This window comes from Zingiber officinale, chromosome 2A (assembly GCF_018446385.1).
Source record: "Zingiber officinale cultivar Zhangliang chromosome 2A, Zo_v1.1, whole genome shotgun sequence".
Taxonomy (NCBI): domain Eukaryota; kingdom Viridiplantae; phylum Streptophyta; class Magnoliopsida; order Zingiberales; family Zingiberaceae; genus Zingiber; species Zingiber officinale.
In genome coordinates, this window is record NC_055988.1 from 156,855,149 (window position 1) to 156,867,297 (window position 12,149).

The 12,149-nt window shown below is 38.3% G+C and overlaps 1 long non-coding RNA gene across 1 annotated transcript; it reads left to right on the forward strand.

The window, feature by feature from the left end:
• Positions 1 to 9,269: 9,269 nt before the first annotated feature.
• Positions 9,270 to 11,387, forward strand: LOC122040201. The gene is made up of 2 exons (XR_006128541.1): positions 9,270 to 9,529; positions 11,106 to 11,387. It is a non-coding gene; the product is annotated as an uncharacterized LOC122040201 (long non-coding RNA).
• The last annotated feature ends 762 nt before the right edge of the window (positions 11,388 to 12,149 follow it).

The window sequence follows — 12,149 nt, forward strand, 5'->3', positions numbered from 1 at the left end:
TACAAGCATCTTGATCCCAAAATCCAAGAAGAGAAAGGGAAGAAAAGCTTATCTATGATAAAGAATGGTGTTAGGATCCAATCCTTGTTCCCGAAGTCGATTCGTTGAAGATCTGCCCTTAGATCATCGGAAAATCCCTCCAAGAAGGTGAGGAATCGCCCAAATCTCATCCTCTCCCAAGAGGGAGAACCCCCTCTTCAAATGGTGAAAGAAACTCTTATATAGAGCAGAAATTTTGGGCGCCACATGGCCCCGAGACTAGGCCGTGTGTGAGACACGACCTAGATCATTCCCTTCACTGCCCCTCTCACACGGCCATTTGATGCACACGGTTGTGACATGCTCTGCCACTGCCCTCCTTGCACGGCCGTATAGATCTACACGGCCTGTGCTGCCTCTGATTCTAGAACTCATGCACGGTCGTGTTTGGGATACGACCAGGCCTTGTTTAGCTTCTGGGAAAATTGTACGGCCGTGTAAATCTACACGACCATGTACTGCTTTGGCTCTGGTAGGCTTGCATGGTCGTGTCTAGGACACGGCCATGTACTGCTTTGGCTCTGCAAATGTGACACGTCTATGTCATGGGCATGTGGTTCTCACACACCCCTTGCATGGCCCTTGCACACCCCTTGTCATGGCCCTTGTCATAGCTCTAAATGGTTATGTTTCATTGCAGCATCTTTTACACCATCAATATGGGGTTTTCTCTGGTTGAAGTCTTCATCAAAGTTGTAGATCTTGAAGTTATCTACAAATTGGTATAAAGAACAGCCAAAAACTCTAACCAAGCACAAGGTTATGGTAATTTTTACTTTTGGTTTGCAGTGCTGAAAATTTCACACAGCCTTAACACGGCTGTGTGACATTCACACGGCCTCAACACGCCCCCCCACATGGCCTCCACATGGCCATATGGTCTCCACATGGCCAAAACCTGCAAGGACTTAGTTTTTGCATGCTCGTGATACTCTGGATGCTCTAGACTTCATTTAAGCTCCATTTTTACTCCAAATTACGTCCTATCAATCAAAACAAGCAAAGAGCAAATCTCCGAACAGAATATAATGAAATTATGACATTACAATGAAATAGGGTGCAATAAACATAGATTATGCTAATGAAATACATGTAGATGTGCGTCAAGACATGCATACAAGTGTATATAATCTACGCACATCAATATGCAACTTCATTGAACTTTCTTTTAAGTTCTTCCAATGATTTCACCATATTATTTATTCTTAAACAAGTTGAAATGGAATGACCTGTTATTATTCAAGCCTCACAATAACCTTGCTCTGACCACTGATTGTAATTGGTGAGCGAAACCCACAAGGAAGGGTCGAATAGTGATGGACAAGTATTTTCCACATGACCTGTTGCAAATCAAATATCACAAAAAATAATATAAGAATTTACGTTTACATTTTTATTGAACCTATGAATTAGGGCAAACTGCTTCGCCTTCAAGGAGTCCATGTCTATCTGAAAGAGAATGCGTTAGAAATAGATAAACATGAAGTAACAAAATTAAGGAAACTAATAAGAAAGAAAATGCAGGAAAGAAAATAAAATGCAGAAAAGGAAATGTCATGTAAAGATGAGAAATAATGCATAAAGAATAATGAATGGAATAATAAGGGATAAAGAATGAAGGTGCAAGAATAAAGGGTAACAAATAAATAATAAAGAATTAAAGAATTGTTTAGATAAACTCTAATGCAAATAACTAGATTTAAAACACTCAATCTCCGGCAACTGCGCCAAAAGCTTGATGTGCAAAAATTGCAAGCACATGGTCGTCGTCAAGTAATTAAATTTATAAGTCGATCCCACGAGAACTAAAGATTAAATACTAGTTGGTTTTACACTTTGAATTAGATAGACAAAATCAATAAGTGTTTATTTTGATATTTTCAACTAAAATGTGAAAGTAAAAGAAAGTAAATTGAGGAAGTCCTTAGTTCAGTGAATGTTCTAGGCCGTTGGTTTCATTATAATGGTGAATGTTGTGCCATAAATTTGTCTTTCCCTAGTTCTCTACTTATATGATTGCAGGGCACTCTAAATTACTACCGAATATCACCCCGCGACAGTGTATTGGAGTACTTCCCCTGCTAGTAATTAAGTATACTATCAAGTGAAGAAGTAATATGGAGAGTTCAGGTTTTTAGTAGAGTACCTCCTGTCACAAGGTCTCCCTCGAGTTTACATTTTTAGATTACGTAGGTCACTTGCATATCATATGATTAGGGAAATCCCATGAGGTCTAGTGATAGATTTATCCATACATAGAATTATTCTCCCTTAGGAGATTACCTTCCATATAAAAGAATATTTACCTTAGATACTCAATGTTAAACAAGTATCTTAATGTCATGCTGAGCTATATCGGAATGGACACTCAAAAAAGTCAATAATTCATGCATCCACTCGATGAAAATTCAGGTTCATGCTCAGATTTAGACACAGTAATATATTTATTACAGAAATGAGATCTACACATACAGAAATGCAATCTAGATAGATAAATTCATGTCCATACAAAAGAGTCTCCTTACAAGCAATTTATCGAACAAAACATATTCATATAAGCTTCATCAAATAAGGGAATTGACAATTCAATAGAGTTTACAACATCCACTCATTACAATTACTTCATACATCCTAGAACAGTTTTAATTTACTCTATAATAGCTAGTAATGCAATCCAAAGACTCATAATAATAGAAATCCAAGAGAAGGAGGAGGAAATCTTATCCTTTGATGTTGAGTGAAGCCATTAGATGCAGATCTTGGCGTGCTGACGAGGATGGAGGAGTAGAACGACCTCGGATCGCCCAGATGACGCCTCCAGATGCAAGAATTTGACCTAGATGGTCTCCTCCCATCCACCAAGCTTCCTCCCTTGTGGAGGAGATGAAGTGCCTCTCTTATAGAGGTGAGGCACGAGGTGGTCATGTCTAAAGGTACGACCAATCCGCTCCCTATGCATCTGGCTATTAGTATTAGCCCTAATACCAATTATGAGATGATTGTAAAAAACTCCTTTTGTATCATATTTTATTATTAATAAAGGCAAATTTAGTTATTATATTTAATTTAATTCAGTGCCGAATGCATAAGTAGTATAAGAATGTCCTAAAGTAGGAGGTTCTTTCTACAACATATCAATTGGTTGAATTGATAGTGAGATATTATAGATATACATAGAACACTACTCTTAACTATTCCTGGTCAAGCATTAATATGCAAGGACAATATTAATGCGTTGAGACTAGCATGTAGGTCAACGGATGACTTAATCTCACATGACTAGTCATGGATATGAGATATCAGGTTGACACATGAGTATATATTAGAGAATATATACTGAATGACCCACTATGAGAATGTTTCACGGATCATTATATGAGTGTCATAAACATTCTTATGTGACTATTGGTATGAATAGTCTTTAGACCTGAAGTCACTACGGTTCCCTACATAAGGAGTTGTTTACTTTGGTATCGTCAAACGTCACCTAGAACAGGGTGGACTATAAAGTCGATCACTGAGTATGCAATGAGTTATGCAGAAGAATGTGAGTGATGTAGATGAGATCTATCCCTTCCATATGACGGAAGTGATATCTATGGGTCCTTTGATTAGTAGGACACAAGAATGTATGACCATGCTCAAATGAGTCAATATAAGATATTGAGCTTATTTGTTTTGAGTGTGTCTACTTAGAGATCAAGAAACACAAAGATTGATAAGAGGATGATACGATTTATGCCTCATTGATCAATTGTTACGTACCACAACTACAAAGTTACGTCGTCAATAATACAAAAGATATCGAACCCATAGGGACTCGTTATAAGCACTAGTTATCGCTCACGTAGAATTAGCTAAACTATCAATGATCTGAAGTTATCTATTTAGAAGGAAAGACAACACCTAGAAGGAAGATGAAAGAACTAGAGGTAAAGTTGTTTATCTCAGTTTGGGGAGTATTCTAGGAGTTCGGTTTCATTGTGGTGTGTACTAATGTATCATGATCTACCATTTTACTATCTTCAGTTAACATGCCCTTATAGGAAGTTAGAGTTATTATCTCTAATTATTGAATAAAGATGATCCCTGTGAAAGTCTATAATGATTAGCCCTTGTCACGAGGGCACCTCGGTCATAAATCACAAGAATATATGACTAGTTAATAATAATAAAGATAAAAATATAAGTTCAGCATAGTTTCCTACTTCCTTATGAGGGAGTTGCTTCTCCTTTCAAGGGAATATCCTAGACGTCCATGAATGGGTTACCCCACTATCACTACAACCCCTCGGGTATATGATCTTAAGTACTCTCTCTACGAGATTTGCAATCCCTACACAAACATTCAATCTACATGGCAATCAAAATGCGAGCAATTCTCATGCATGTAAATAGAATAGATACAAGAGCAAGTCAATATCACATAATAGGTAAAGGTATAAACATGAGTTGTTACATCGTACCCTCAACCAAAACTAATCCCTAATCCTAGAACAATGAATCTACTCCATAGACGAAAGAGGATAACCCAAAGACATCAAGATATATAACATTTAATTCTAAATTAAGAGAAAGAAGGAAGAGAAATGCTTATCCAATGGAGTCAAGTGATCCTTGGATCCAACCCTTTGCTTCTGGAGTTGATGTGATTATGAAGACACCCTCGGATCGTCGAACGAAGGTCCGGGATGGCCTGGAATGACACCCAAGTGATCTTTCTTCGAACGACAGCCTCCTTTCCCGAGAAGAAGTTTAGAATCCATTTTATAGGGTAGGGCACAAGCGCGATATGGCCCATGCCACGGCCGTGCAGGATCGCACGACCAACTCCTTCTTGGCTACGGGTTAAGTGACACGACCGTGTGAGATCTACATGGCTGTGTTCTTCTCTAGCTTGAGATGCTTCACACGGCCATGTAGGGTCACACGGTGGTATTCTCCTTCTCCTCTGGATGTGTTGTACAACCGTGTAGGGTCACACGTCCAGTGTCGATTAGCCTTCTTCTTTGCTCCCCGGTACGTCGACGATCACCGCTTTTGCTCCAAATGTCATCCCTATCAACACAAATGCACTCAAAGAGCATATCTCTGAAATAGAAGAGTAATTATGCTGTAAACATGATAAAGAGTGTAAGAATGCATAAATCCATCATGAATAAAATACATGAATATGCATCGAATCATGCATAAAAGATTATAAGATCTACGCACATCACACCCCATACATGAACCTTTGCTTGCCCTCAAGCAAAATGCTACAATCTAAATTCATGAGTCCTTATAGTGTTTCATAATCCCTAGTGCACTCGCCTAACTCTATTAACTAGTTTCATTGATAAACATGATTGTGGAGTAACCTAAGTATGACCTAAGTATAAATTCTTTGTGCTCAGTGCAATAAGTGACTTAAACTTTTCAAGTTTCAATTTTCTATCCTAGTCAAGTCGTCATACAATTGAGTTCCTAATGCTTCCAGTGATAGACACTTATCTGCCACACAGTTAGTTCGTTTTTCTTAAATTACACAAGATCTCAAAGGACTACTCGGAATCAAGAAAAACATAACATTTATTTCTCCAATAACCTAACTCAATCTCAAAGGGGTAAATTGTTAGTTTCCACTCATGACAACTATTTTTTAATCCCTTATTCAAATAATTTCTTTTTAAATACAAGTGTGGAACTAATCACAAATACAAGTAAGATAAATGCAAATGTTTAGGATTTAGATTTTTTCAAATGAGCTTCCATGATCTGAGGTAGTCTAGTAACCAAAATATAAATAAAAAATCATCATAGGAAAAAAAGTACTAAACAATTTGGATGAATCATAACTATTCCAAAATGCATCCACTATTCAAGCTTAAGTGAAGTGAAGGTAAGATCCTTAAGGTTAGGCCGAAACTCATATTTATCTCCGTACAATACTTAACTCATTTCATACTACTAGAGATAGAGAAAAGAAGTATACTAAGCATACTAGTACTACTATCTCTGCAATAACATGAATTAAGAAATACACATGCTAGTCATTTTACTATCAGACAAATCAGCAGATAAAGTGGTCAGTTTGATGCTCTCGATAATGCCTCAAAAACAAACAAACTGGAAAGCTGGAAATCAGAACAAAAATGCAATTAGAAAGAAAACAAACTAAAAGTGAAAGTAAAACAAACTAAAACTACAGAAACTAAAAAGAAAAGAAAATGAAAAGACATGACTCAGGTTGTGCAGACACAACACCCTCCCCAGACTTAAACTTTTCATTGTTCCGATGAAACTAATATGGTGGTGGGGGAGGGGAAAAAGGGGGTCCTCGTCGTGTGCTGGAGGGGAAATGAGGCATACTAGGGAGATGGGCAATATGTTGATGGTATTAGAAAAGAAAATCCACTTGCTGTTTAGTAATATCCATATCATCCATAAAATTTCTCATTCTCTCCTGGTTAACCTCATAATCTTGCACAAATCCGGTCACTTGGCTATGGAAATCTCTAGTAAACTGAAAATGATCTTGTACCTCTCTGAATTGGTCATTAGACAACTTGAATCAGCCCTCCAATAGTTATTGTTGGGTAGTGTACTTTTCATGAAGCGAGTCTAAAGAGACACGAAAAATCAGAAAAGTTGAATCCAGAAGGACTCACCCCATAGGCAAAAAAGTGCCTAGTAGGTTCCGGATGGTTGCGAGTGTCCAGATGACGAGGCCCCTTGGTGGCGTACATTATCTCCTAAGAGGGGACAAACTTGGGTACTAAATCAATGATAACCCAATTAGTGGGGTTGCATACTAAAGTGCGCTCGGGATAGGGAAGGGGTAATGGAAAACCATCATTTCTAAGAAAGGCAAACTCATTCTCATCCCTACAAATCATCTTCATGGCTAGACAAGAATCGATATCGATCTTGTCATTACCATGAACGATTTACAATCCATCAAGGTCACAACCCAGATTTCTAACTATTTGGATGATTAAACCACCAAAGACTATCATCCCCGAAGATGCCTTTCATGCTCTCCAAAGGTTTTGTAAAAAGTGAAACCTAGAATCAAAATCAACTTTATTAAGCATAGCCCAAAGAGAATAAAGTTCCACCTTTTTAACTACCACATCACTATCACCTCTATCAAAGATTGTTTTACTCATGACACGGTGAAGGTATTTCAAGACAGGGTTTTGCATTCGGGATGCCTTAGCTCTAGAGGGCTTATAAGGGTTCGTTGATCCGGTGATTGAAGTCCAAAATCCATTCCAGTTAAAAGATGGATAAAATCTATGGGCACCACCAGGAGGTAAACCAAAACAAATGTTAAAACCACTAAATGTCTATTGAAATTCCCTGTTCATCAATCTAAAATTTATTTTTCCAATGTAATCATCCTCAAAAGAAAATATGACATCAATTGAGCTTAAAAATTCAAGGACTTGGCAGGGATATGTTGAAAGGCATGTGTACATAATGTCATTCCAATCAAAAGAACTAATCATCCAATCTATATCGTCTCTAATGCCTAACATCTCCATAGTAGTTGGATCCATATATCTCGTACACATAATTTTTCTAATGACAAGTAAATCATATCTAGATTTTTGTTCTTGATTTCTAAAAATAATATGAAATTCGTTGTCATTACCTTCATCGCGTGCCACCCTTTTGCCTTTACCCTTTGATGAAGTAGCCTTTCCTTTACCCTTGTCTCCTTCCGATGCATCTCCTCTGCTAGATTCGCCACTCCCTTATCGGAGCCTTTTCAAGAGGTGAGACATGATTTTCAAGGTGAGTTTGAGGAAGTTTTTGTGGGTGGAGGTGGGTCTTGAAGAAATAGGAGGAGGAAGAAGAAGAAAAGTAGGGACCTAGATCTAGATCTTGAAAGAGAGGAATCGTAAATCTAGGTATTTGAGGTTGATGTAAAGGGATGAGGGAGAAGAAGGATTTGGAACAAAAGGAGATGGAAATTTGGGTGGGTGGAGGTGTTTGGCAGCACACACGAGTGTGGTACAGGCGTGTCTTTAGGGCAAGGCTCAGTTGAGGGTATCGCCGCACGACCGTACCATTTGGCACGAACCCTCCCCTTTTCTTCTTGGCCTCGGTCACACGGCCATGTCAATCGACATGACCCATGTCTTCTTCCTCTCGGGTGGCGTCGCATAGTCGTGTCAGTTGACACGACTAGTTCCATTCTCTGTTATGCCAAAGTCATACGACCATGTGAGTTCACACGGTCTGTGACATTTCCATTTCTACCAGCATCAAATGGCCATGTAGGGTCACACGGTCGACCTCTTGACTTGTGTAGTGGCTGAATTTTCTCCTCTTTGACTCCTCCGACGCCTTCACACCCATGAAATAGTCATGGCCAGCTTGTGGAGGCTATGCACAACTTGAAAACAAAGAGTTAGAAACAAATGAATTTAACTAAGAAAATAAATAATAAATTAAAAACTAGTTAAACAGAAACCCTTGGGTTGCAAGGGTTGCCTCCCAAGAAGCGCTTATTTAAGGTCTTTAACTCGACCCCATCTCAGTTAATATGGACTAAACACATGGAAACACGATGGTTCCCCTCATAGGGTTAATACTTCAGTTTTCTCCTTCATTCTTGCTCGTGCAGGGAATATGTACTTGTCATAATTAGTCGGGGATGATCTCTCCAATCTTGTCGAATTCTGGATTGCTTTAGGTGGCCTCCCATGGAAACGACATTCCTCAATTTTGTGAACATCCGACTTGCTGATATTTTCCTGAAAAGAAGAGACACGATTAGGAGAATCAGATAAATTGAATTCTTGTAGCGTCCCACGAGCATAATTAAGGGTTTACTGGTAAAATTTTCTAAGAACACGCTAGCGCTAGTTAGGGGTTTTAATTTGGATAATATTCTACCAAAATTAAAGAAATTTCTATTGGAATTTTAAAATAAACGGGTACAACAAAATAGAATAGAAATATGAAATTTAATGAAAACATGAGGAGGTACTTTAATTAAGTAAGGAAGGGATTAATGGCAATTAATTTAAGGAGTTAAATTAAGCCAAGCATATAAAAACCCAACTTAGGTCACTGTGCCGAGTTGTTACCTACCTCACTCGCTGCTCTCGGGGGAAAACGCTGCCTCCACCTCATCGTCTTCGCCAGAGCACCGGAGCAACAATCCATCGCGTCTGAGTTCCGACCAAGCTTCGCACGGTGAAGCTCGGCAGCGACAACGAAGGAGAAAGGCAAGTACATTCCTGTTACTTGGGTATGAGATTCGTATAGTGAGGTTAAGCGGTAGAAGAGGATTATTTAGTTTGAATGTTATGAGGTTGATGGGTTTTATTGAACTGTGATTTGAGGATTTGGGATGTTTTGTTCATGTCGATAGGTTCCTGTGATTCCGCTCGTTTTCTCTTGGATTTCTATGGTGGATTCCGGAAATGTTCGCAGGGATGTTTGCTCCTCTGGGATTCACAGGATTGAGTTGGGTTTTTGTGACGATAGTTAGGTATTTCTTCCTCGATTTGGGATCTTTTCTTTCTGTCTTCGGATCTTTCTTAGGATCGGAGTTCTTGATCAGTTTTGGGTTTAACTAAATTATCTTGATGCTTTAGCCCTACTGTGTTCTACAGATCTGGAATCAGTTTGTGAGAATTTGGGTGGCCATTTGTTGTTGATGTTCTCGATTCTGGTTGCTAATTGTGGAATGATGGTTTGTGGTATACAAGCTAGGGATTGTGATTTGTATAGATTGGCTAGTGTTTGATTATTTTCTATTGCTGTTGGAATTGTTCTTTCCGGTTTCTATAGTATACAGCAGGGTGCACTTAGATGAATGAGGTAAGATGTGCGGAAAGAATGGATTCCATGATGGTAGTACTAGTTGTTATTTGCTTCATCTATGTTTCTTTTGTATCAATCTTAGTGAATTGCTCCAACTACATTTCTGTAGTATTAATAGGAATGTTATGTAGTTTTTATTTCTGGTACTGATAGAATTAGCAACCTCACCTTTAATTCCTTCTAGTAGCAATGGCAAGGTTATATTAGTGTCTACTTTTGGATTAGATTCTGTACAGTAGGGATTTATTTTAGTATCCATTACTAAGTTGTATTAGCTTTACCATCCAAATTTAGTTGCAGTAAGAGATTCTTTAGTATTAAATGAAATGTTATGTTAGCATCCACCTTTGTATTATTAGTTCATTACAGTAGGAAATTCTGTTGATACTAATTGCCATGTTAAGGTAGCTTTTGGTTACTATTGGAAAGTTATTTCGCAATCTTTACTCCTTTTTGGTATCAAAATGAAATGCTACAGTTTGGCTATTTTTGGAATTTCGGTTGATATCAATTGCCATGATTTGATCAGCTTACACCTTTGATTTGTAGTCCATTACATTAGGATTTTCATTTATGTTAGTTACCATGATATGTTAGCTTCCACCTGTAAATTTTAGTTCTGTACAGTCGAAATTTTCGTTAATGCTAAGTGCCATGTTATGTTAGCTTCCATCTTCGAATTGTTGGTTCTTTATAGTAGTAATTTTGTTAGTGTTAATTACCATGCTATGTTAGCCTTTATTACGGGAGTTCAGTTCTTTTATAGCTTGAAATTATCTGTTGCTTTCTTACTCTCTTAGATCATGAAGCTAATGGTATTTATATACAATAAAAGGGATTAGGAGGTTAACTGGATGTATATGAACATATGTGGTGACAGTACGAGTTGGGTGCCCCGGGATGAGCTCCAGGGAGGACCCTTCCAAAAATGATTAGAATTGTATGCTATGACAGATACTGTAACTCATGTGGGCTTCGGCCCTATGACTGCACTTTCACCTAGGAGGTACCTCTAGGGTCATGGTATGGACTGATACACTGGCTCTAAACTGTGGTCAGCACAGTGTCACATATACACCTTAGTTGATTATAGAAACCTTTCTCTTTATAAACTGCAATTTATTATGTAATTAGATTTAATATCTTGCTATAGAACTGTTGAATGATTATAGTTAATGAATGGCATATCCTTGTAACGTTATGTAATTGCTGGACTGTAGACTCATGATGCCTACTTATAGGTGACGGAGACATATCCTAGGATGGGCTGGAGGGAATGCAAACGGGGTAGTCGAGGAGACCTGATGGATTCACGGTACCGTCCAGAAGGCTCAGGAGTGCTCTGTAGTTTTTGGTCTGTTGGAATAAAGTTGTTACTGGTGTACATGGTCACACGGGTGTTTCAATTGTTTTTGTATTTTTGGATAGTGATGTTTTCTTTATGAGGAGTATAGTATTTCACTGAGATGGATTTGTTCAATGTCTTTTGTACGCTGGTCGTTAAAAAAAAATAATTTGCCTAAGTTTAGGGATGTTTCAATTCTAGTCTTTCTTTACCATTCTTCATGGATAACTTAATGTTCTTCACATCAATGATGGCTCCAGTAGTCGCAAGGAATGATCTTCCAAGGATGATTGGGATCTAGGGATCCTCCTCCATGTCTAAAACAACAAAGTCTATAGGTATGATGCATCCACCCACCTCCATTGGCACGTCTTCTACTATCCCCATAGGGTATCTGCATGAATGGTCAGCTAATTGCAGTATCATAGTAGTTAGTTTAATGTTTATGAGGCCTAACTTGTTACAAATAGAATATGGAATAAGGCTAACACTCACTCCCAAATCACAAAAAACCTTATTTATAAATTATAATCCTAATTTGCAAGGTATATAAAAATTCCTTCGAGTCTGGAGTTTGAGGGGAATAATTGTCGTAAGCAGTGCGCTGCATTTTCTTGTCAATGCTAAGGTCTTGAAATCACCCTTCTGTGTTCTATTGGATAGAATTCCCTTCAGAAATTTGGCAAACTTTGGCATTTGGTGAAGGGCGTCTATAAGAGGTACCTCAATACAAATCTCCTTAACCTTTTTTAAGAACTTGTGGAACTCCTCGTCTTTTTGGGTCGTTATTAGCCTTTGGGGGAAAGGAATTCTTTGACTTTGTGGTGAAAATAGAAGAGTCCCTTCACCCTTCTTGGTGATATCTTCTTTGATTTTGGCTTGGACCAAATTCGGTGTGAAAGGAGAGGGCTCTTCCTTTGAGTCAAATCCTTTCTGAGCA